The sequence below is a fragment of the Gobio gobio genome (genome assembly GCF_949357685.1).
Source record: "Gobio gobio genome assembly, chromosome: 16".
Lineage (NCBI taxonomy): Eukaryota > Metazoa > Chordata > Actinopteri > Cypriniformes > Gobionidae > Gobio > Gobio gobio.
Window position 1 is genome coordinate 51,840,530 of NC_137109.1, and position 24,282 is coordinate 51,864,811.

The window sequence follows — 24,282 nt, forward strand, 5'->3', positions numbered from 1 at the left end:
GTTCCATGAAGATATTTTGTACATTTTCTACCGTACATATATCATAAATGTATTATTAGTAGTAATATGCATTGCTAAGGACTTAATTTGGACAACTTTAAAGGAGATTTTCTCAATTTTTAGATTTTTTTTGCATAAATAGTCGCATCTTGGCCAAATATTGTCCTAACAAATCATACGTCAATGGAAAGCTTTTTTATTTTTTAAAAAATTGGCTGTTTTTGTGGTCCAGAGTCACAAATGTCATGGCGCTGATTGTTGACGCTACAATATATACTGTAGTATTACAATGTATATATATTTAAATAGAAAGAAAGCTATAGAATGTACTGAACGTTAGCTTGCCAGTGTTGGGGAGGTTGCTTTGGAAATGTAATATGGTAACTTGTCATCTGTAACCTATTTAAAATGTTTCAATTACTTTATTAATGTAACTGATTACATTTGATTACCTTTCTAAATTTCTAACAAATGTTTTCGACTCTTAATCATTTTTAACAAAGTTGTGACACTGATTGCTGTCAGACGTTCAAAATCCTTCAGCACTTGAATTAAGATTATTATAATTTAATTTTAAAGCACGGCCAGCACAAAATCTGACTTTAGCAGCTCAATTTACTTTGAGATCATTCTGAGGTTAAATACAGATTTAATAGCTATGACACTGGCATCTATCAATGCCTTTTAAAAAAAAACATTTAATCTTAAAAAAGAAAGCATATACACAAACCCAAATAGGAAATAAGCTCCGGATGTCCTAAACTCACTGCAAAAAATGGTGTTCTTAGTAATGTTGTCTTGTTTCTAGTCTAAATATCTAAAAATTCTTAAATCAAGATGCATTTACTAGACAAGTAAAATAACTTAAGATATTTTTTCTTGAAAATAAAAACGATGACATGCAAAGTTTGGTGTCATTGTGTCAAAGTATTTCAGAGATACAGCCTCAAGAGTCATTTTGGCATCATGCCTCAACTTCATCGCTGCGGTATATGAAAACGGTTTTGTCTGTTGAAACGAAATTAATAACTTTTTGCTGTCATGGTCTGAAGATGTTATGATTTGATTTTGGTGAAAATCTGACAAAGGGTCTAGGAGGAGTTTGAAAAAGTAGGTTTGTAAAGGATATCAAAATGGCGAACAGGAAGTTTGGACAAATATGGTAAAATTGGGATCTATGTTCTTGGCATGAACCAACGTATCGATTAGCTTCCCCGAAACTTTTTGAGTACTGTCAGGTCTTGGTGCCGAAGACACATGCCGAGTTTCGTAATGATACGTCAATGCGTTCATAAAATATAGCACTTTATGACAAAATTCAAAATGGCCGACGTCCAAAATGGTTGATATGGGAAAATTGGGTATGGTATGGATTCGGATGCCCCAAATCTAAAGAGACCAGTTTTGTGATTTTTGGCTAAAGCATTCTGAACTCTGGACCACTGGGTGGCACTGCGATTCAAGAACAGTTTGACTAATCGTCTTTAATCTAATATTGTTTTGTCAGCATAGTCTGAAGATGATCTGGTTCAATTTTCATGAAAATTGGAGCAACGGCCTAGGAGGAGTTAAAAAAGTAGTTTTTTTCTGAAAATTCTAAATGGCGTCATATGGTGAGATCGAATCGTCATGATCCAAGGAATCAGATGACAAAATTATTGTTTTTAACCCTTATGGTTCAAAAGTTATTAGCATAAACATGAGTGCAACTTTGGACAGGTGGTGGCGCTAGAGGGATTGATTTAGACACTTCAAATTTGCTATGGTGAAAGATCCGACTGTCCTCTATGAGTATGCCAAATTTTCCGCAAGTGGTTCTATGGGCGGCCATAGAAGAATAATAATAATAACAATAGGAACGCTAACAATTTCAATAAGTGCCTTCACATCTTCGGTTCCCCTAATTACTAAGAAAGAAAAGCATTTTTACATTTCCAGCACTGGAAAGCATTTTTGGATTGATGTAACTGGCAGACACAAATTCAAATGAGAGCCAATCAAAAGCCTCTGAATAACATCGCTTTACTCAACAGCCTTTAAATGGCAGGAGACATCGAGCACATCAAAAACAGGCAAAGCAACACATTAATATTATTCAACATATCCTAGGTTTCGGAAATAACCAATTTTTCCTATAAACAGTCTTCATCTTCATCTCCAAGCCAATCAGCTACGAGGACAATCACAACACTACAAACTTTGATTTGAACCAAAAAAAAAAATTGAACAAAAAAGAACGAAACTTGAAAAAAAAGAACGAAAATTGAACAAAAAGACAAAGACTTTAGTGAAGGAAAGAACTACAATCCCATGATGCATTGCAAACAGCATAAACGATGGAGAAATATAAAACTACTCATTTATTTCCGTTGATTACACTGTTTACAGAATTATTAAAACACCTTATATTAAAGAGAGATTTAATAATTTTTGACTTTTCAGTCTGAGTTAAATCTCTTTTTTTGCTCAATTGATCTGTAAAAGAAAACATGCCTAATAATTCTGCACACCTGAATATTAGGTGTTTTTCATTTCCAGCCTTCATGAACAATTATATATCACTTAAACATTATTAAATACTAAATTAATAGTAATTATTAGGATTACTGTGGTTTAGAATTGGTCAAATGTGCCTGGAAAAAAAATATGATCAGAAAATCAATGTGCCTAATAATTCTGCACACAGTGTATATGCATAAAAATAATCTACGTTTATAGAAAATATACATACAATTATAGAAATGTGTGTAAGTGGGCGGAGCTAAAGAGCTGTTTTCTGTACAGCATCATGGGTAATGTAGTTTTTCACATTGAATTCTGCTATAAAACACGATTATTTAAAAAAAACAAGTTGAAATAATGCGGGCTGATGGCTTCAGTAGGGCTGACTTATCATTAAAAATCCTTTTCCTATGGAGAAAATTAGTTTTTAGATCCGGGACCGACTGTGCCCAAGAGCAGATCTATTTAAGTCCACATGTCATTTAACTAGAAACTTCTTCTAGCCACAGGCCGAGGGCTGTCGTTCCAACCCCACAAGTTTGCGAATGTCCGTTTTCGGGAAATGGCAAATCGTCAAATCACTCACACACACACACTAACAATGCTTTTGGAAAATGCACACTTGGGTGACAAAATGCATTTCCTTCAAAATAGAGAAATTCTGGCAATTGCAGCCTTAACACTTTTTAACAATTAGGAAAAAGAGACAGATGGATAATAATTAAGATTTAAAAATGAGAAAGATTGTATAAAGTGAGCAGAAGCTGCATGCGCTGCTGAGGGTTTGTTTACAGCAGCGACACACACAGCTGATTTTGCACAAACTTACAGGAAATGACTGTGAATAAACAATCACACATTCCATAAACCAGCGTGTCACATCCATGCCAAAGCTGCGGTTCCAGCGCAATCCTCTAGCTGCGGTGGATGTGTTTTAGCAATCGGGAATCATATTTATATCCTACACACGTATGATTGTCATTCATAATGTAATGAACATACACTAAAAAAAATGATTTATGATGTTCACTTTATTTAAGCAATTCATCTTGATTTAACACCATTATATTAGGTTTCTGGTTCAAATGTAATTGATTCATGTTAAACCGACTTAAAACCGTTACTCTTTGACATAACTTGATGTTTTCATTTTGAAATAACATGTTTCAATCAAGTAACCCAAAGAAATAAGACTTTCACTTCTCATCATGCTTTGCAAAGGGGCTGAATTCGGAGAGTAAATGTTTAAATAAAAGTGCAATTTGATGCATTTTTAACAAGATGAGAAAATTGAGATACTTTATAATACTTAATGTTTTATGTTGGTATTTAAAAGTTTGTGTTATAGTGTTTTTGGAGGTTACCATTGGGTGAAGTGTAGAGCGTGTGTTTGGGGTGAGGACCTACTAATAACTATTAAAGTAATTTTAATAATATAAATCTACTCTGTGCATGCCATGGATGTATCAAAACCATCTTCTGGCTAGCCAATAAAACCTTGTAAAAGGTTTTGTAAGTGCACTCAAAAGCTATTCTTTGAATTAATGTAATTAAATCATGGAAAGGATTTCCATGTGATTAAATGGCTTTCTTTCAACATTAAGCACTTTTGTTATGCTAACTTAAATAAATTAGTTGGTCCAAAACATTGCAAATTAGTTGGGCTGACACTATTAAATTAAGCTGTGCCTAACCATAGTAAATAAGTTGAATCAACCTTAATAAATTAAGTTGACCCAACATAAGTACATTAAATTGGAATAACATAATTGCATAATGCTGAAATAAAGCAAGATAATCATGTGGAAATACTTTCCATGATTTTTTTATGTTCATTCAAATAGTTATTTTTTTGAGTGTATAAAACCATTTCTATCCTACCAAACTGGTGCTAAATAGGAGATACATTTTCTTCAACGCTGCGATGTTTAAATGTTTCTGAAGCAGACAATAGACACAAAAAAAAATAAAAATGCATAATTTAAATCACTTAATGCATCAAACCATTACTGATTTCTGTAACTTCAATAGCTCATGAAGTGTGGGAACCGTATTAAAACTTCCCTTCAGAAGCCGTCTGGTGGAGTTTAACAAGTCAAACGGTAAGTGTGTGTGTGTGTGTGTGTGTGTGTGTTCGTTAGACGTTTTTATAAGAGAAGATCTTTCAGGACGGTCTCAGAAAGTTATTTGACACTGTTTGCATACACCCTCGATTCTCTCTGGAACGTTGTGAAGTCTGTGTCTGTCCAATTCCCACAATTCCTGTTCAAAATACGTCTCGTCCAGAGCTCCTGTCCGTGTGTGTGTGTGTGTGTGTGTGTGAGGACGTTTGTGTGGCATCGGTCAGACATTTGGCGTGTGATCAGAGAGATCCTGGACGCTTCTGTGGACCAAAGGTTTCCTCCATCAGGGTTGAGGAGAGACCTGTAAATTGTGTCCCGCCGTCCTTTACCAAATACAGTTGAATTAGGTTTCAATCTGAAGTCCTCCTGGTTCATCAGTGAAGGTCAGGGGATCTATATAGAATTATTTACTTAATTTTAAAGAATCTTTAATGCCAAAAAGGTTCTATATTAGCAGAAATTATTCTTTCATATTTAAGGGGTAATCTCAAAAATTGAAGCGTAATCAAAAAAACATAGTCACAAGATTCTTGACGTCATCTGATGTCAAACAATGTCATCTGTAAATAGTGACTATTATAACAATCTGTTCCAGGGGCCGGATTCACGAAAATCTTCTTAAGAAAGAAGTTAAGAAAATTCGGTAACACTTTAGATGATGGCCCGGAAAGTACTGCGTAAGTAAAGAGAATTTACAGCATCATTTTCGGTAATTATAGTGTAACTATAAAGTACGTGTAGGTATAAGGGAACAATATGTAATATTGGGGGAATAAAGGGGTCACTATCAGGAATTAAAGTGGTGCTTGTTCCCCTCTTGTTTCGTGTAGAAGGGAACAAGCACCACTTTAATTTACAGCCAGCAGATTCATAATTACCCTGTAACTACACAGATCATTTTTAACCCTTAATTAAAAAATACTTACAGTATAAATAATGTGTTAATTTCCTGATAGTTACCCCTTTATTCCCCCAATATTACATATTGTTCCCTTATGCCTACACGTACCTACTTACGCAATACTTTCCGAGCCGTCATCTAAAGCACTACCAAAAATTCTTAAGATAAATTTTAAGAAGTTCGTAAGAATGTTTCTAAGCGCAATTCTTGAAAAGTTCTTAAGAAGTTCTCAAATATATTATTAAAGGGATAATTCACCCAAAAATGAAAATTAGGCCATGATTTAATCACCCTCAAGTCATCCGAGGTGTTTATGACATTCTTCTTTCAGACGAATAAAATCTGAGTTATATTAAAAATGTTCTGGCTAATCCAAGCATTATAATGGCAGTAATAGTTGCTCTGTTTTTGAAGTCCATAAAAAATGCATCTGTCCGTCATATAACTGATCCACGCGGCTCCGGGGTGTTAATAAAGGCCTTCTGAATAACGATCAATCATCAATAACGACTTTTTGTAATAATTGAATCATTTACACTTTTATGTCAGTATACACTGTAGTAATTGTGAATTTTTGACAATAATGACTTTTTGTAATAATTGAATCATTTACACTTTTATGTCATAGTATACACTGTCGTAATTGTGAATTTTTGTCAATAACGACTTTTTGTAATAATTTAATCATTTACACTTTTATGTCATAGTATGCACTGTCGTAATTTTAAATTTTTGTCCACTTTGACTTCATGTAATAATTGAATCATTTCCACTTTTATGTCAGAGTATACACTGTCGTAATTGTGAATTTTTCTCAATAATGACTTTTGTAATAATTGAATAATTTACACTTTTATGTCATAGTATACACTGTCGTAATTGTGAATTTTTGTCAATAATGACTTTTTGTAATAATTGAATAATTTACACTTTTACGTCATAGTATACACTGTCGTAAATGTGAATTTTTGTCAATAATGACTTTTTGTAAAAATTGAATAATTTCCACTTTTTTGTAATAGTATACACTGTCATAATTGTGAATTTTTGTCCACTTTGACTTCATGTAATAATTGAATAATTTACACTTTTATGTCATAGTATACACTATTGTAATTTTTGTCCATTTTGACTTCATGTAATAATTGAATAAAATCCACTTTTTTGTAATAGTATATATACACTGTCGTAATTTTGAATTTTTGTCTATTTTGAATTGATGTAATAATTGAATAATTTTCACTTTTTTGTAATAGTGTACACTGTCGTAATAGTGAATTTTTGACAATAACGACTTTTTGTAATAATTGAATCATTTCCACTTTTGTCATAGTATACACTGTCGTAATTGTGAATTTTTGACAATAACGACTTTTTGTAATAATTGAATAATTTACATTTTTAAGTCATAGTATACACTGTCGTGATAGTGAATTTTTGTCAACAATGACTTTTTGTAATAATTGAATCATTTACACTTTTATGTCATAGTATACACTGTCGTGATTGTGAATTTTTGTCAATAACGACTTTTTGTAACAATTGAATAATTTCCACTTTTTTGTAATAGTATAAATGTCGTAATTGTGAATTTTTGTCCACTTTGACTTCATGTAATAATTGAATAATTTCCACTTTTGTGTCATAGTATACACTGTCGTAATTGTGAATTTTTGTCAATAATGAATTTTTGTAAATAATGACTTTTTGTAATAATTGAATAATTTCCACTTTTTTGTAATCGTATACACTGTCGTTATTTTGAATTTTTGTCTATTTTGAATTGATGTAATAATTGAATCATTTTCACTTTTATGTAATAGTATACACTGTTCTAATTTTGAATTTTTGTCAATAATGACTTTTTGTAAAAATTGAATCATTTCCACTTTTATGTCATAGTATACACTGTCGTAATTGTGAATTTTTCTCAATAATGACTTTTTGTAATAATTGAATAATTTACAATTTTATGTCATAGTATACACTGTTGTAATATTGAATTTTTGTAAATAATGACTTTTTGTAATAATTGAATAATTTCCACTTTTTTGTAATAGTATAAACTGTCGTAATTTTGAATTTTTGTCTATTTTGAATTGATGTAATAATTGAATAATTTTCACTTTTATGTAATAGTATACACTGTCGTAATAGTGAATTTTTGACAATAACGACTTTTTGTAATAATTGAATCATTTACACTTTTATGTCATAGTATACACTGTCGTGATTGTGTTTTTTTGTCAATAATGACTTTTTGTAATAATTGAATAATTTCCACTTTTATGTCATAGTATACACTGTCGTGATTGTGAATTTTTGTCAATAATGACTTTTTGTAATAATTGAATAATTTCCACTTTTATGTCATAGTATACACTGTCGTAATTGTGAATTTTTGTCAAATAATGACTTTTTGTAAAAATTGAATCATTTCCACTTTTATGTCATAGTATACACTGTCGTAATTGTGAATTTTTCTCAATAATGACTTTTTGTAAAAATGTAATCATTTCCACTTTTATGTCAGTATACACTGTCGTAATAGTGAATTTTTGTCAATAATTACTTTTTGTAATAATAGAATCATTTCCACTTTTATGTCAAAGTATACACTGTCGTAATTGTGAATTTTTCTCAATAATGACTTTTTGTAATAATTGAATAATTTACAATTTTATGTCATAGTATACACTGTCGTGATTGTGAATTTTTGTCAATAATGACTTTTTGTAATAATTGAATCATTTCCACTTTTATGTCATAGTATACACTGTCGTAATTGTGAATTTTTTTCAATAATGACTTTTTGTAAAAATGTAATCATTTCCACTTTTATGTCATAGTATACACTGTCGTAATTGTGAATTTTTCTCAATAATGACTTTTTGTAATAATTGAATCATTTACACTTTTATGTCAAAGTATACACTGCCGTAATTGTGATTTTTGTCAATAATGACTTTTTGTAAAAATTGAATCATTTCCACTTTTATGTAATAATATACACTATCGTAATAGAAAATTTTTGTCAATAATGAATTTTTGTAAATAATGACTTTTTGTAATAATAGAATCATTTCCACTTTTTTGTAATATTATACACTGTCGTAATTTTGAATTTTTGTCCACTTTGACTTCATGTAATAATTGAATAATTTCCACTTTTATGTAATAGTATACACTGTTGTAATTTTGAATTTTTGTCAATAATGACTTTTTGTAAAAATTTTATCATTTACACTTTTATGTCAAAGTATACACTGTCGTAATTGTGAATGTTTCTCAATAATGACTTTTTGTAATAATTGAATAATTTACAATTTTATGTCATGGTATACACTGTCGTGATTGTGAATTTTTGTCAATAATGACTTTTTGTAATAATTGAATAATTTCCACTTTTATGTAATAGTATATACTGTTGTAATTTTGAAATTTTGTCCATTTTGACTTCATGTAATAATTGAATAAATTCCACTTTTTTGTAATAGTATACACTGTCGTAATTTTGAATTTTTGTCTATTTTGAATTGATGTAATAATTGAAAAATTTTCACTTTTATGTAATAGTACATACTGTCGTAATAGTGAATTTTTGACAATAACGACTTTTTGTAATAATTGAATCATTTACACTTTTAAGTCATAGTATACACTGTCGTAATAGTGATTTTTTGTCAATAATGACTTTTTGTAATAATTGAATTTACACTTTTATGTCATAGTATACACTGTCGTAATTGTGCATTTTTGTCAATAATGACTTTTTGTAATAATTGAATAATTTCCACTTTTATGTCATAGTATACACTGTCGTGATTGTGCATTTTTGTCAATAATGACTTTTTGTAATAATTGAATAATTTCCACTTTTATGTCATAGTATACACTGTCGTGATTGTGAATTTTTGTCAATAAGGACTTTTTGTAATAATTGAATAATTTACACTTATGTCATAGTATACACTGTCGTAATTTAGAATTTTTGTCAATAACGACTTTTTCTAATAATTGAATAATTTACACTTTTATGTCATAGTATAAACTGTCGTAATTGTGAATTTTTGTCAATAATGACTTTTTGTAATAATTTAATCATTTCCACTTTTATGTCATAGTATACACTGTCGTAATTGTGAATTTTTGTCAATAATGACTTTTTTGTAAAAATTTAATCATTTCCACTTTTATGTCATAGTATACACTGTCGTGATTTTGAATTTTTCTCATTATGACTTTTTGTAATAATTGAATAATTTACACTTTTATGCCATAGTATACACTGTCGTAATTGTGAATTTTTGTCAATAATGACTTTTTTTAATAATTGAATAATTTACACTTTTATGTCATAGTATACACTGTCGTGATTGTGAATTTTTGTCAATAATGACTTTTTGTAATAATTGAATCATTTCCACTTTTATGTCATAGTACACACTGTCGTAATTGTGAATTTTTGTCAATAATGACTTTTTGTACAAATTGAATAATTTCCACTTGTATGTCCTAGTATACACTGTCGTAATATTGAATTTTTCTCAATAATGACTTTTTATAATAATTTAATCATTTCCACTTTTATGTAATAGTATACACTATCGTAATAGAAAATTTTTGTCAATAATGACTTTTTGTAATAATAGAATAATTTACACTTTTTTGTCATAGTATACACTGTCGTAAATGTTGAATTTTCGTCCACTTTGACTTCATGTAATTGAATAATTTCCACTTTTATGTAATAGTATACACTGTCGTAATTGTGAATTTTTGACAATAATGACTTTTTGTAATAATTGAATAATTTACACTTTTATGTCATAGTATACACTGTCGTAATAGTGATTTTTTGTCAATAATGACTTTTTGTAATAATTGAATAATTTACACTTTTATGTAATAGTGTGCACTGTCGTAATTTTAAATTTTTGTTCACTTTGAATTTTTGTAATAATTGAATAATACAGACTTTTATGTAATAGTATACACTGTCGTATTTTTGAATTTTTGTTCACTTTGACTTCATGTAATAATTGAATAATTTACACTTTTTTGTAATAGTATATACTGTCGTAATTTAGATTTTTTTGTCCATTTTGACTTAATGTAATTGAATAATTTCCACTTTTATGTAAAAGTATACACAGTCGTAATTTTGAATTTTTGTCCATTTAGACTTTATGTAATAATTGAATAATTTACACTTTTATGTAATAGTATCCAATGTCGTAATTTTGAATTTATGAAATATTTGAAAACTTTCCACTTAATGTAATAGTATACACTGTCGTAATTGTGAATTTTTGTCAATATTGACTTTTTGTAAAAATTTAATCATTTCCACTTTTATGTCAAGTATTCACTGTAGTAATTGTGAATTTTTCTCAATAATGACTTTTTGTAATAATTGAATAATTTACAATTTTTATGTCATAGTATACACTGTCGTGATTGTGAATTTTTGTCAATAATGACTTTTTGTAATAATTGAATCATTTCCACTTTTTTGTAATAGTATACACTGTCGTAATTTTGAATTTTTGTCTATTTTGAATTTATGTAATAATTGAATAATTTTCACTTTTATGTAATAGTATACACTGTCGTAATAGTGAATTTTTGACAATAACGACTTTTTGTAATAACTGAATCATTTACACTTTTATCTCATAGTATACACTGTCGTGATTGTGAATTTTTGTCAATAATGACTTTTTGTAATAATTGAATAATTTCCACTTTTATGTCATAGTATACACTGTCGTGATTGTGAATTTTTGTCAATAATGACTTTTTGTAATAATTGAATAATTTCCACTTTTATGTCATAGTATACACTGTCGTAATTGTGAATTTTTGTCAATAATGACTTTTTGTAATAATTGAATAATTTTCAATTTTATGTCAGTATACACTGTCGTAATTTAGAATTTTTGTCTATTTTGACTTCATGTAATAATTGAATAATTTCCACTTTTATGTAATAGTATACACTGTTGTAATTTTGAATTTTTGTCAATAATGACTTTTTGTAAAAATTGAATCATTTCCACTTTTATGTCAAAGTATACACTGTCGTAAGTGTGAATTTTTCTCAATAATGACTTTGTGTAATAATTGAATAATTTACAATTTTATGTCATGGTATACACTGTCGTGATTGTGAATTTTTGTCAATAATGACTTTTTGTAAAAATTGAATAATTTCCACTTTTATGTAATAGTATACACTGTTGTAATTTTGAATTTTTGTCCATTTTGACTTCATGTAATAATTGAATAAATTCCACTTTTTTGTAATAGTATACACTGTCGTAATTTTGAATTTTTGTCTATTTTGAATTGATGTAATAATTGAAAAATTTTCACTTTTATGTGATAGTATATACTGTCGTAATAGTGAATTTTTTTCAATAATGACTTTTTTAATAATTGAATTTACACTTTTATGTCATAGTATACACTGTCGTGATTGTGAATTTTTGAAAATAATGACTTTTTGTAATAATTGAATAATTTCCACTTTTATGTCATAGTATACACTGTCGTAATTGTGAATTATTGTCAATAATGACTTTTTGTAATAATTGAATAATTTCCACTTTTATGTCATAGTATACACTGTCATAATTTTGAATTTTTGTCAATAACGACTTTTTGTAATAATTTAATAATTTACACTTTTATGTCATAGTATACACTGTCGTAATTGTGAATTTTTGTCAATAATGACTTTTTGTAATAATTGAATAATTTACACTTTTATGTCATAGTGTACACTGAAGAGATTTTGAATTTTTGTCAATAATGACTTTTTGTAATAATTGAATAATTTCCACTTTTATGTCATAGTATACACTGTCGTGATTGTGAATTTTTGTCAATAATGACTTTTTGTAATAATTGAATAATTTCCACTTTTATGTCATAGTATACACTGTCGTAATTGTGAATTTTTGTCAATAATGACTTTTTGTAATAATTGAATCATTTACACTTTTATGTCATAGTATACACTGTCGTGATTGTGAATTTTTGTCAATAATGACTTTTTGTAATAATTGAATAATTTCCACTTTTATGTCATAGTATACACTGTCGTGATTGTGAATTTTTGTCAATAATGACTTTTTGTAATAATTGAATAATTTCCACTTTTATGTCATAGTATACACTGTCGTAATTGTGAATTTTTGTCAATAATGACTTTTTGTAATAATTGAATAATTTACAATTTTATGTCAGTATACACTGTCGTAATTTTGAATTTTTGTCTATTTTGACTTCATGTAATAATTGAATAATTTCCACTTTTATGTAATAGTATACACTGTTGTAATTTTGAATTTTTGTCAATAATGACTTTTTGTAAAAATTGAATCATTTCCACTTTTATGTCAAAGTATACACTGTCGTAAGTGTGAATTTTTCTCAATAATGACTTTTTGTAATAATTGAATAATTTACAATTTTATGTCATGGTATACACTGTCGTGATTGTGAATTTTTGTCAATAATGACTTTTTGTAATAATTGAATAATTTCCACTTTTATGTAATAGTATACACTGTTGTAATTTAGAATTTTTGTCCATTTTGACTTCATGTAATAATTGAATAAATTCCACTTTTTTGTAATAGTATACACTGTCGTAATTTTGAATTTTTGTCTATTTTGAATTGATGTAATAATTGAAAAATTTTCACTTTTATGTGATAGTATATACTGTCGTAATAGTGAATTTTTGTCAATAATGACTTTTTTAATAATTGAATTTACACTTTTATGTCATAGTATACACTGTCGTAATTGTGAATTATTGTCAATAATGACTTTTTGTAATAATTGAATAATTTCCACTTTTATGTCATAGTATACACTGTCATAATTTTGAATTTTTGTCAATAACGACTTTTTGTAATAATTTAATAATTTACACTTTTATGTCATAGTATACACTGTCGTAATTGTGAATTTTTGTCAATAATGACTTTTTGTAATAATTGAATAATTTACACTTTTATGTCATAGTGTACTCTGAAGTGATTTTGAATTTTTGTCAATAATGACTTTTTGTAATAATTGAATAATTTCCACTTTTATGTCATAGTATACACTGTCGTGATTGTGAATTTTTGTCAATAATGACTTTTTGTAATAATTGAATAATTTCCACTTTTATGTCATAGTATACACTGTCGTAATTGTGAATTTTTGTCAATAATGACTTTTTTTAATAATTGAATAATTTACACTTTTATGTCATAGTATACACTGTGGTTATTGTGAATTTTTCTCAATAATGACTTTTTGTAATAATTTAATCATTTCCACTTTTATGTAATAGTATACACTATCGTAATATAAATTTTTTGTCAATAATGACTTTTTGTAATAGAATAATTTACACTTTTTTGTCATAGTATACACTGTCTTAAATGTTGAATTTTTGACAATAATGACTTTTTGTAATAATTGAATAATTTCCACTTTTTTGTGATAGTATACACTGTCGTAAATGTTGAATTTTCGTCCACTTTGACTTCATGTAATAATTGAATAATTTCGACTTTTATGTAATAGTATACACTGTTGTAATTTTGAATTTTTGACCATTTTGACTTCATGTAATAATTGAATAAATTCCACTTTTTTGTAATAGTATACACTGTTGTTATTGTGAATTTTTGACAATAATGATTTTTTGTAATAATTGAATCATTTACACTTTTATGTCATAGTATACACTGTCGTAATAGTGAATTTTTGTCGATAATGACTTTTTGTAATAATTGAATAATTTACACTTTTATGTAATAGTGTGCACTGTCGTAATTTTAAATTTTTGTTCACTTTGACTTTTTGTAATAATTGAATTATGTACACTTTTATGGAATAGTATCCAATGTCGTAATTTCGAATTTATGATATATTTGAAAACTTTCCACTTAATGTAATAGTATACACTGTCGTCATTGTGAATTTTTGTCAATAATGACTTTTTGTAATAATTGAATAATTTACACTTTTATGTAATAGTGTGCACTGTCATAATTGTGAATTTTTGACAATAACGACTTTTTGTAATAATTGAATCATTTACACTTTTATGTCATAGTATACACTGTCGTAATTTAAAATTTTTGTTCACTTTGACTTCATGTAATAATTGAATAATTTAGACTTTTATGTAATAGTATACACTGTCGTATTTTTGAATTTTTGTTCACTTTGACTTCATGTAATAATTGAATAATTTACACTTTTTTGTAATAGTGTATACTGTCGTAATTTAGATTTTTTTTTGTCCATTTTGACTTAATGTAATTGAATAACTTCCACTTTTATGTAATAGTATACAGTCGTAATTTTGAATTTTTGTCCATTTTGACTTTATGTAATAATTGAATAATTTACACTTTTATGTAATAGTATCCAATGTCGTAATTTTGAATTTATGAAATATTTGAAAACTTTTCACTTAATGTAATAGTATACACTCTCGTCATTGTGAATTTTTGTCAATAATGACTTTTTGTAATAATTGAATCATTTCCACTTTGATGTAATAGTATACACTATTATAATAGAATTTTTTTGTCAATAATGACTTTTTTTAATAATTGAATAATTTACACTTTTATGTCATAGTTTACACTGTCGTAATAGTGAATTTTTGTCAATAACGACTTTCTGTAATAATTGAATCATTTACACTTTTGTCATAGTATACACTTTCGTAATTGTGAATTTTTGACATTAATGACTTTTTGTAATAATTGAATAATTTCCACTTTTTTGTAATAGTATACACTGTCCTAATTTTGAATTTTTTTCCACTTTGACTTCATTATAATTGATAATTTCCACTTTTATGTAATAGTATACACTGTCGTAATTTAGATTTTTTTTGTCCATTTTGATGTCATGTAATAATTGAATAAATTCCACTTTTTTGTAATAGTATACACTGTCGCAATTTTTAATTTTTGTCCATTTTGACTTTATGTAATAATTGAATAATTTCCATTTTCATGTAATTGTATACACTGTCGTAATTTAGAATTTTTGTCCATTTTGACTTTTTGTAATAATTGAATAATTTACACTTTTATGTAATAGTATACACTGTCCTATTTTAGAATTTTTGTCCAATTTGACTTTTTGTAATAATTGAATCATTTACACTTTTATGTAATAGTATACACTGTCATAATGTAGAATTTTTGTGCATTTTGACTTTATCTAATAATCGAATCATTTACACTTTTATTTAATAGTATACACTGTCATAATTTTTGAATTTTTGTCCGATTTGACTTTATGTAATAATTGAATAATTTACACTTTTATGTAATAGTATGCACTGTCGTAATTTTGAATTTTTGTCCATTTTGACTTTTTGTAATAATTGAATAATTTACACTTTTATGTAATAGTATACACTGTCGTAATTTTGAATTTATGTCCATTTTGACTTTTTGTAATAATTGAATAATGTACACTTTTATGTAATAGTATACACTGTCGCAATTTAGAATTTTTGTCCATTTTAACTTTGTGTAATAATTGAATAATGTACACTTTTATGTAATAGTATACACTGTCGTAATTTTTAATTTTTCTCCATTTTGACTTCATATAATAATTAAATAATTTCCAATTTTATGTAATGGTATACACTGTCGTAATTTAGAATTTTTGTCAATTTTGACTCTTTGTAATAACTGAATAATTTACACCTTTATGTAATAGTATACACTGTCGTAATTTAGAATTTTTGTCCATTTTGACCTTTTGTAATAATTGAATAATTTCCACTTTTATATAATAGTATACACTGTCGTAATTTTGATTTTTTTTGTCCACTTTGACTTCATGTAATAATTGAATAATTTCTACTTTTATGTAATAGTATACACTGTCGTAATTGTGAATTTTTGTCCATTTTGACTTCATGTAATAATTGAATAAATTCCACTTTTTTGTAATAGTATACACTGTCGTAATTTTTGAATTTTTGTCTATTTGAATTGATGTAATAATTGAATAATTTACACTTTTATGTCATAGTATACACTGTCGTAATAGTGAATTTTTGTAAATATTGACTTTTTGTAATAATTGAATTTCCACTTTTATGTCATAGTATACACTGTCGTGATTGTGAATTTTTGTCAATAATGACTTTTTATAATAATTGAATAATTTCGACTTGTATGTCCTAGTATACACTGTCGTAATTGTGAATTTTTCTCAATAATGACTTTTTGTTATAATTTAATCATTTCCACTTTTATGTAATAGTATACACTATCGTAATAGAAAATTTTTGTCAATAATGACTTTTTGTAATAATAGAATAATTTACACTTTTTTGTCATAGTATACACTGTCGTAAATGTTGAATTTTTGACAATAATGACTTTTTGTAATAATTGAATAATTTCCACTTTTTTGTCATAGTATACACTGTCGTAAATGTTCAATTTTCGTCCACTTTGACTTCATGTAATAATTGAATAATTTCCACTTTTATGAAATAGTATACACTGTTGTAATTTTGAATTTTTGACCATTTTGACGTCATGTAATAATTGAATAAATTCCACTTTTTTGTAATAGTATACACTGTCGTAATAGTGAATTTTTGTCAATAATGACTTTTTGTAATAATTGAATTTACACTTTTATGTCATAGTATACACTGTCGTAATTGTGAATTATTGTCAATAATTACTTTTTGTAATATTTGAATAATTTCCACTTTTATGTCATAGTATACACTGTCATAATTTAGAATTTTTGTCAATAACGACTTTTTGTAGTAATTTAATAATTTACACTTTTATGTCATAGTATACACTGTCGTAATTGTGAATTTTTGTCAATAATGACTTTTTGTAGTAATTGAATAATTTGCACTTTTATGTAATAGTGTGCACTGTCGTAATTGTGAATTTTTGACAATAACGACTTTTTGTAATAATTGAATCATTTACACTTTTATGTCATAGTATAAACTGTCGTAATTTTAAATTTTTGTTCACTTTGACTTCATGTAATAATTGAATAATTTAGAATTTTATGTAATAGTATACACTGTCGTATTTTTGAATTCTTGTTCACTTTGACTTCATGTAATAATTGAATAATTTACACTTTTTTGTAATAGTGTATACTATCGTAATTTAGATTTTTTGTCCATTTTGACTTCATGTAATAATTGAATAATTTACACTTTTATGTATTAGTATCCAATGTCGTAATTTTGAATTTATGAAATATTTGAAAACTTTCCACTTAATGTAATAGTATACACTTTTTGTCAATAATGACTTTTTGTAATAATTGAATAATTTACACTTTTATGTCATAGTATACACTGTCGTAATTGTGAATTTTTGTCAATAATGACTTTTTGTAATAATTGAATCATTTACACTTTTATGTCATAGTATACACTGTCGTGATTGTGAATTTTTGTCAATAATAACTTTTTGTAATAATTTAATCATTTCCACTTTTATGTCATAGTATACACTATCGTAATAGAAAATGTTTGTCAATAATGACTTTTTGTAATAATAGAATAATTTACACTTTTTTGTCATAGTATACACTGTCGTAAATGTTGAATTTTTGACAATAATGACTTTTTGTAATAATTTAATAATTTCCACTTTTTTGTCATAGTATACACTGTCGTAAATGTTGAATTTTCGTCCACTTTGACTTCATGTAATAATTGAATAATTTCCACTTTTATGTAATAGTATACACTGTTGTAATTTTGAATTTTTGACCAATTTGACTTCATGTAATAATTGAATAAATTCCACTTTTTTTTAATAGTATACACTGTCGTAATAGTGAATTTTATTCAATAATGACTTTTTGTAATAATTGAATTTACACTTTTATGTCATAGTATACACTGTCGTGATTGTGAATTTTTGAAAATAATGACTTTTTGTAATAATTTAATAATTTCCACTTTTATGTCATAGTATACACTGTCGGAAATGTGAATTATTGTCAATAATGACTTTTTGTAATAATTGAATAATTTCCAGTTTTATGTCATAGTATACACTGTCATAATTTTTAATTTTTGTCAATAACGACTTTTTGTAGTAATTTAATAATTTACACTTTTATGTCATAGTATACACTGAAGTGATTGTGAATTTTTGTCAATAATGACTTTTTGTAATAATTGAATAATTTACACTTTTATGTCATAGTATACACTGTCGTGATTGTGAATTTTTGTCAATAATGACTTTTTGTAATAATTGAATTTACACTTTTATGTCATAGTATACACTGTCGTAATTGTGAATTTTTGTCAATAATATCTCTTTGTAAAAATTGAATCATTTCCACTTTTATGTCATAGTATACACTGTCGTAATTGTGAATTAGTGTCAATAATGACTTTTTGTAATAATTGAATAATTTACACTTTTATGTCATAGTATACACTGTGGTAATTGTGAATTTTTGTCAATAATGACTTTTTGTAATAATTGAATAATTTACACTTTTATGTCATAGTATACACTGTCGTGATTGTGAATTTTTGTCAATAATGACTTTTTGTAATAATTGAATAATTTCCACTTTTATGTCATAGTATACACTGTCGTAATTGTGAATTTTTGTCAATAATGACTTTTTGTAAAAATTGAATCATTTCCACTTTTATGTCATAGTATACACTATCGTAATATTGAATTTTTGTCAATAATGACTTTTTGTAATAATTGAATCATTTCCACTTTTATGTCATAGTATACACTGTCGTAATTATGAATTTTTCTCAATAATGACTTTTTGTAATAATTGAATAATTTCCACTTTTTTGTCATAGTATACACTGTCGTAAATGTTCAATTTTCGTCCACTTTGACTTCATGTAATAATTGAATAATTTCCACTTTTATGAAATAGTATACACTGTTGTAATTTTGAATTTTTGACCATTTTGACGTCATGTAATAATTGAATAAATTCCACTTTTTTGTAATAGTATACACTGTCGTAATAGTGAATTTTTGTCAATAATGACTTTTTGTAATAATTGAATTTACACTTTTATGTCATAGTATACACTGTCGTAATTGTGAATTATTGTCAATAATTACTTTTTGTAATATTTGAATAATTTCCACTTTTATGTCATAGTATACACTGTCATAATTTAGAATTTTTGTCAATAACGACTTTTTGTAGTAATTTAATAATTTACACTTTTATGTCATAGTATACACTGTCGTAATTGTGAATTTTTGTCAATAATGACTTTTTGTAGTAATTGAATAATTTGCACTTTTATGTAATAGTGTGCACTGTCGTAATTGTGAATTTTTGACAATAACGACTTTTTGTAATAATTGAATCATTTACACTTTTATGTCATAGTATAAACTGTCGTAATTTTAAATTTTTGTTCACTTTGACTTCATGTAATAATTGAATAATTTAGAATTTTATGTAATAGTATACACTGTCGTATTTTTGAATTCTTGTTCACTTTGACTTCATGTAATAATTGAATAATTTACACTTTTTTGTAATAGTGTATACTATCGTAATTTAGATTTTTTGTCCATTTTGACTTCATGTAATAATTGAATAATTTACACTTTTATGTATTAGTATCCAATGTCGTAATTTTGAATTTATGAAATATTTGAAAACTTTCCACTTAATGTAATAGTATACACTTTTTGTCAATAATGACTTTTTGTAATAATTGAATAATTTACACTTTTATGTCATAGTATACACTGTCGTAATTGTGAATTTTTGTCAATAATGACTTTTTGTAATAATTGAATCATTTACACTTTTATGTCATAGTATACACTGTCGTGATTGTGAATTTTTGTCAATAATAACTTTTTGTAATAATTTAATCATTTCCACTTTTATGTCATAGTATACACTATCGTAATAGAAAATGTTTGTCAATAATGACTTTTTGTAATAATAGAATAATTTACACTTTTTTGTCATAGTATACACTGTCGTAAATGTTGAATTTTTGACAATAATGACTTTTTGTAATAATTTAATAATTTCCACTTTTTTGTCATAGTATACACTGTCGTAAATGTTGAATTTTCGTCCACTTTGACTTCATGTAATAATTGAATAATTTCCACTTTTATGTAATAGTATACACTGTTGTAATTTTGAATTTTTGACCAATTTGACTTCATGTAATAATTGAATAAATTCCACTTTTTTTTAATAGTATACACTGTCGTAATAGTGAATTTTATTCAATAATGACTTTTTGTAATAATTGAATTTACACTTTTATGTCATAGTATACACTGTCGTGATTGTGAATTTTTGAAAATAATGACTTTTTGTAATAATTGAATAATTTCCACTTTTATGTCATAGTATACACTGTCGGAAATGTGAATTATTGTCAATAATGACTTTTTGTAATAATTGAATAATTTCCAGTTTTATGTCATAGTATACACTGTCATAATTTTTAATTTTTGTCAATAACGACTTTTTGTAGTAATTTAATAATTTACACTTTTATGTCATAGTATACACTGAAGTGATTGTGAATTTTTGTCAATAATGACTTTTTGTAATAATTGAATAATTTACACTTTTATGTCATAGTATACACTGTCGTGATTGTGAATTTTTGTCAATAATGACTTTTTGTAATAATTGAATTTACACTTTTATGTCATAGTATACACTGTCGTAATTGTGAATTTTTGTCAATAATATCTCTTTGTAAAAATTGAATCATTTCCACTTTTATGTCATAGTATACACTGTCGTAATTGTGAATTAGTGTCAATAATGACTTTTTGTAATAATTGAATAATTTACACTTTTATGTCATAGTATACACTGTGGTAATTGTGAATTTTTGTCAATAATGACTTTTTGTAATAATTGAATAATTTACACTTTTATGTCATAGTATACACTGTCGTGATTGTGAATTTTTGTCAATAATGACTTTTTGTAATAATTGAATAATTTCCACTTTTATGTCATAGTATACACTGTCGTAATTGTGAATTTTTGTCAATAATGACTTTTTGTAAAAATTGAATCATTTCCACTTTTATGTCATAGTATACACTATCGTAATATTGAATTTTTGTCAATAATGACTTTTTGTAATAATTGAATCATTTCCACTTTTATGTCATAGTATACACTGTCGTAATTATGAATTTTTCTCAATAATGACTTTTTGTAATAATTGAATAATTTACACTTTTATGTCATAGTATACACTGTCGTAATATTGAATTTTTGTCAATAATGACTTTTTGTAATAATTGAATCATTTCCACTTTTATGTCATAGTATACACTGTCGTAATTATGAATTTTTCCTCAATAATGACTTTTTGTAATAATTGAATAATTTCCACTTTTATGTCATAGTATACACTGTCGTAATTGTGAATTTTTGTCAATAATGACTTTTTGTAATAATTGAATAATTTGCACTTTTATGTAATAGTGTGCACTGTCGTAATTGTGAATTTTTGACAATAACGACTTTTTGTAATAATTGAATCATTTACACATTTTTATGTCATAGTATACACTGTCGTAATTTTAAATTTTTGTTCACTTTGACTTCATGTAATAATTTAATAATTTAGAATTTTATGTAATAGTATACACTTTCGTATTTTTGAATTCTTGTTCACTTTGACTTCATGTAATAATTGAATAATTTACACTTTTTTGTAATAGTGTATACTATCGTAATTTAGATTTTTTGTCCATTTTGACTTCATGTAATAATTGAATAATTTACACTTTTATGTATTATTATCCAATGTCGTAATTTTGAATTTATGAAATATTTGAAAACTTTCCACTTAATGTAATAGTATACACTTTTTGTCAATAATGACTTTTTGTAATAATTTAATCATTTCCACTTTTATGTAATAGTATACACTATCGTAATAGAAAATTTTTGTCAATAATGACTTTTTGTAATAATAGAATAATTTACACTTTTTTGTCATAGTATACACTGTCGTAAATGTTGAATTTTTGACAATAATGACTTTTTGTAATAATTGAATAATTTCCACTTTTTTGTCATAGTATACACTGTCGTAAATGTTGAATTTTCGTCCACTTTGACTTCATGTAATAATTGAATAATTTCCACTTTTATGAAATAGTATACACTGTTGTAATTTTGAATTTTTGACCAATTTGACTTCATGTAATAATTGAATAAATTCCACTTTTTTTAATAGTATACACTGTCGTAATAGTGAATTTTATTCAATAATGACTTTTTGTAATAATTGAATTTACACTTTTATGTCATAGTATACACTGTCGTGATTGTGAATTTTTGAAAATAATGACTTTTTGTAATAATTGAATAATTTCCACTTTTATGTCATAGTATACACTGTCATAATTTTGAATTTTTGTCAATAACGACTTTTTGTAGTAATTTAATAATTTACACTTTTATGTCATAGTATACACTGAAGTGATTGTGAATTTTTGTCAATAATGACTTTTTGTAATAATTGAATAATTTACACTTTTATGTCATAGTATACACTGTCGTGATTGTGAATTTTTGTCAATAATGACTTTTTGTAATAATTGAATTTACACTTTTATGTCATAGTATACACTGTCGTAATTGTGAATTTTTGTCAATAATATCTCTTTGTAAAAATTGAATCATTTCCACTTTTATGTCATAGTATACACTGTCGTAATTGTGAATTTTTGTCAATAATGTCTTTTTGTAAAAATTTAATCATTTCCACTTTTATGTCATAGTATACACTGTCGTAATTGTGAATTAGTGTCAATAATGACTTTTTGTAATGATTGAATAATTTACACTTTTATGTCATAGTATACACTGTGGTAATTGTGAATTTTTGTCAATAATGACTTTTTGTAATAATTGAATAATTTACACTTTTATGTCATAGTATACACTGTCGTGATTGTGAATTTTTGTCAATAATGACTTTTTGTAATAATTGAATAACTTCCACTTTTATGTCATAGTATACACTGTCGTAATTGTGAATTTTTGTCAATAATGACTTTTTGTAAAAATTGAATCATTTCCACTTTTATGTCATAGTATACACTATCGTAATATTGAATTTTTGTCAATAATGACTTTTTGTAATAATTGAATCATTTCCACTTTTATGTCATAGTATACACTGTCGTAATTATGAATTTTTCTCAATAATGACTTTTTGTAATAATTGAATAATTTACACTTTTATGTCATAGTATACACTGTCGTAATTGTGAATTTTTTGTCAATAATGACTTTTTGTAATAATTGAATCATTCACACTTTTATGTCATAGTTTAATACACTGTCGTAATATTGAATTTTTGTCAATAATGACTTTTTGTAATAATTGAATCATTTCCACTTTTATGTCATAGTATACACTGTCGTAATTATGAATTTTTCCTCAATAATGACTTTTTGTAATAATTGAATAATTTCCACTTTTATGTCATAGTATACACTGTCGTAATAGTGAATTTTTGTCAATAATGACTTTTTGTAATAATTGAATAATTTACACTTTTATGTAATAGTGTGCACTGTCGTAATTGTGAATTTTTGACAATAACGACTTTTTGTAATAATTGAATCATTTCCACTTTTATGTCATAGTATACACTGTCGTAATTATGAATTTTTCTCAATAATGACTTT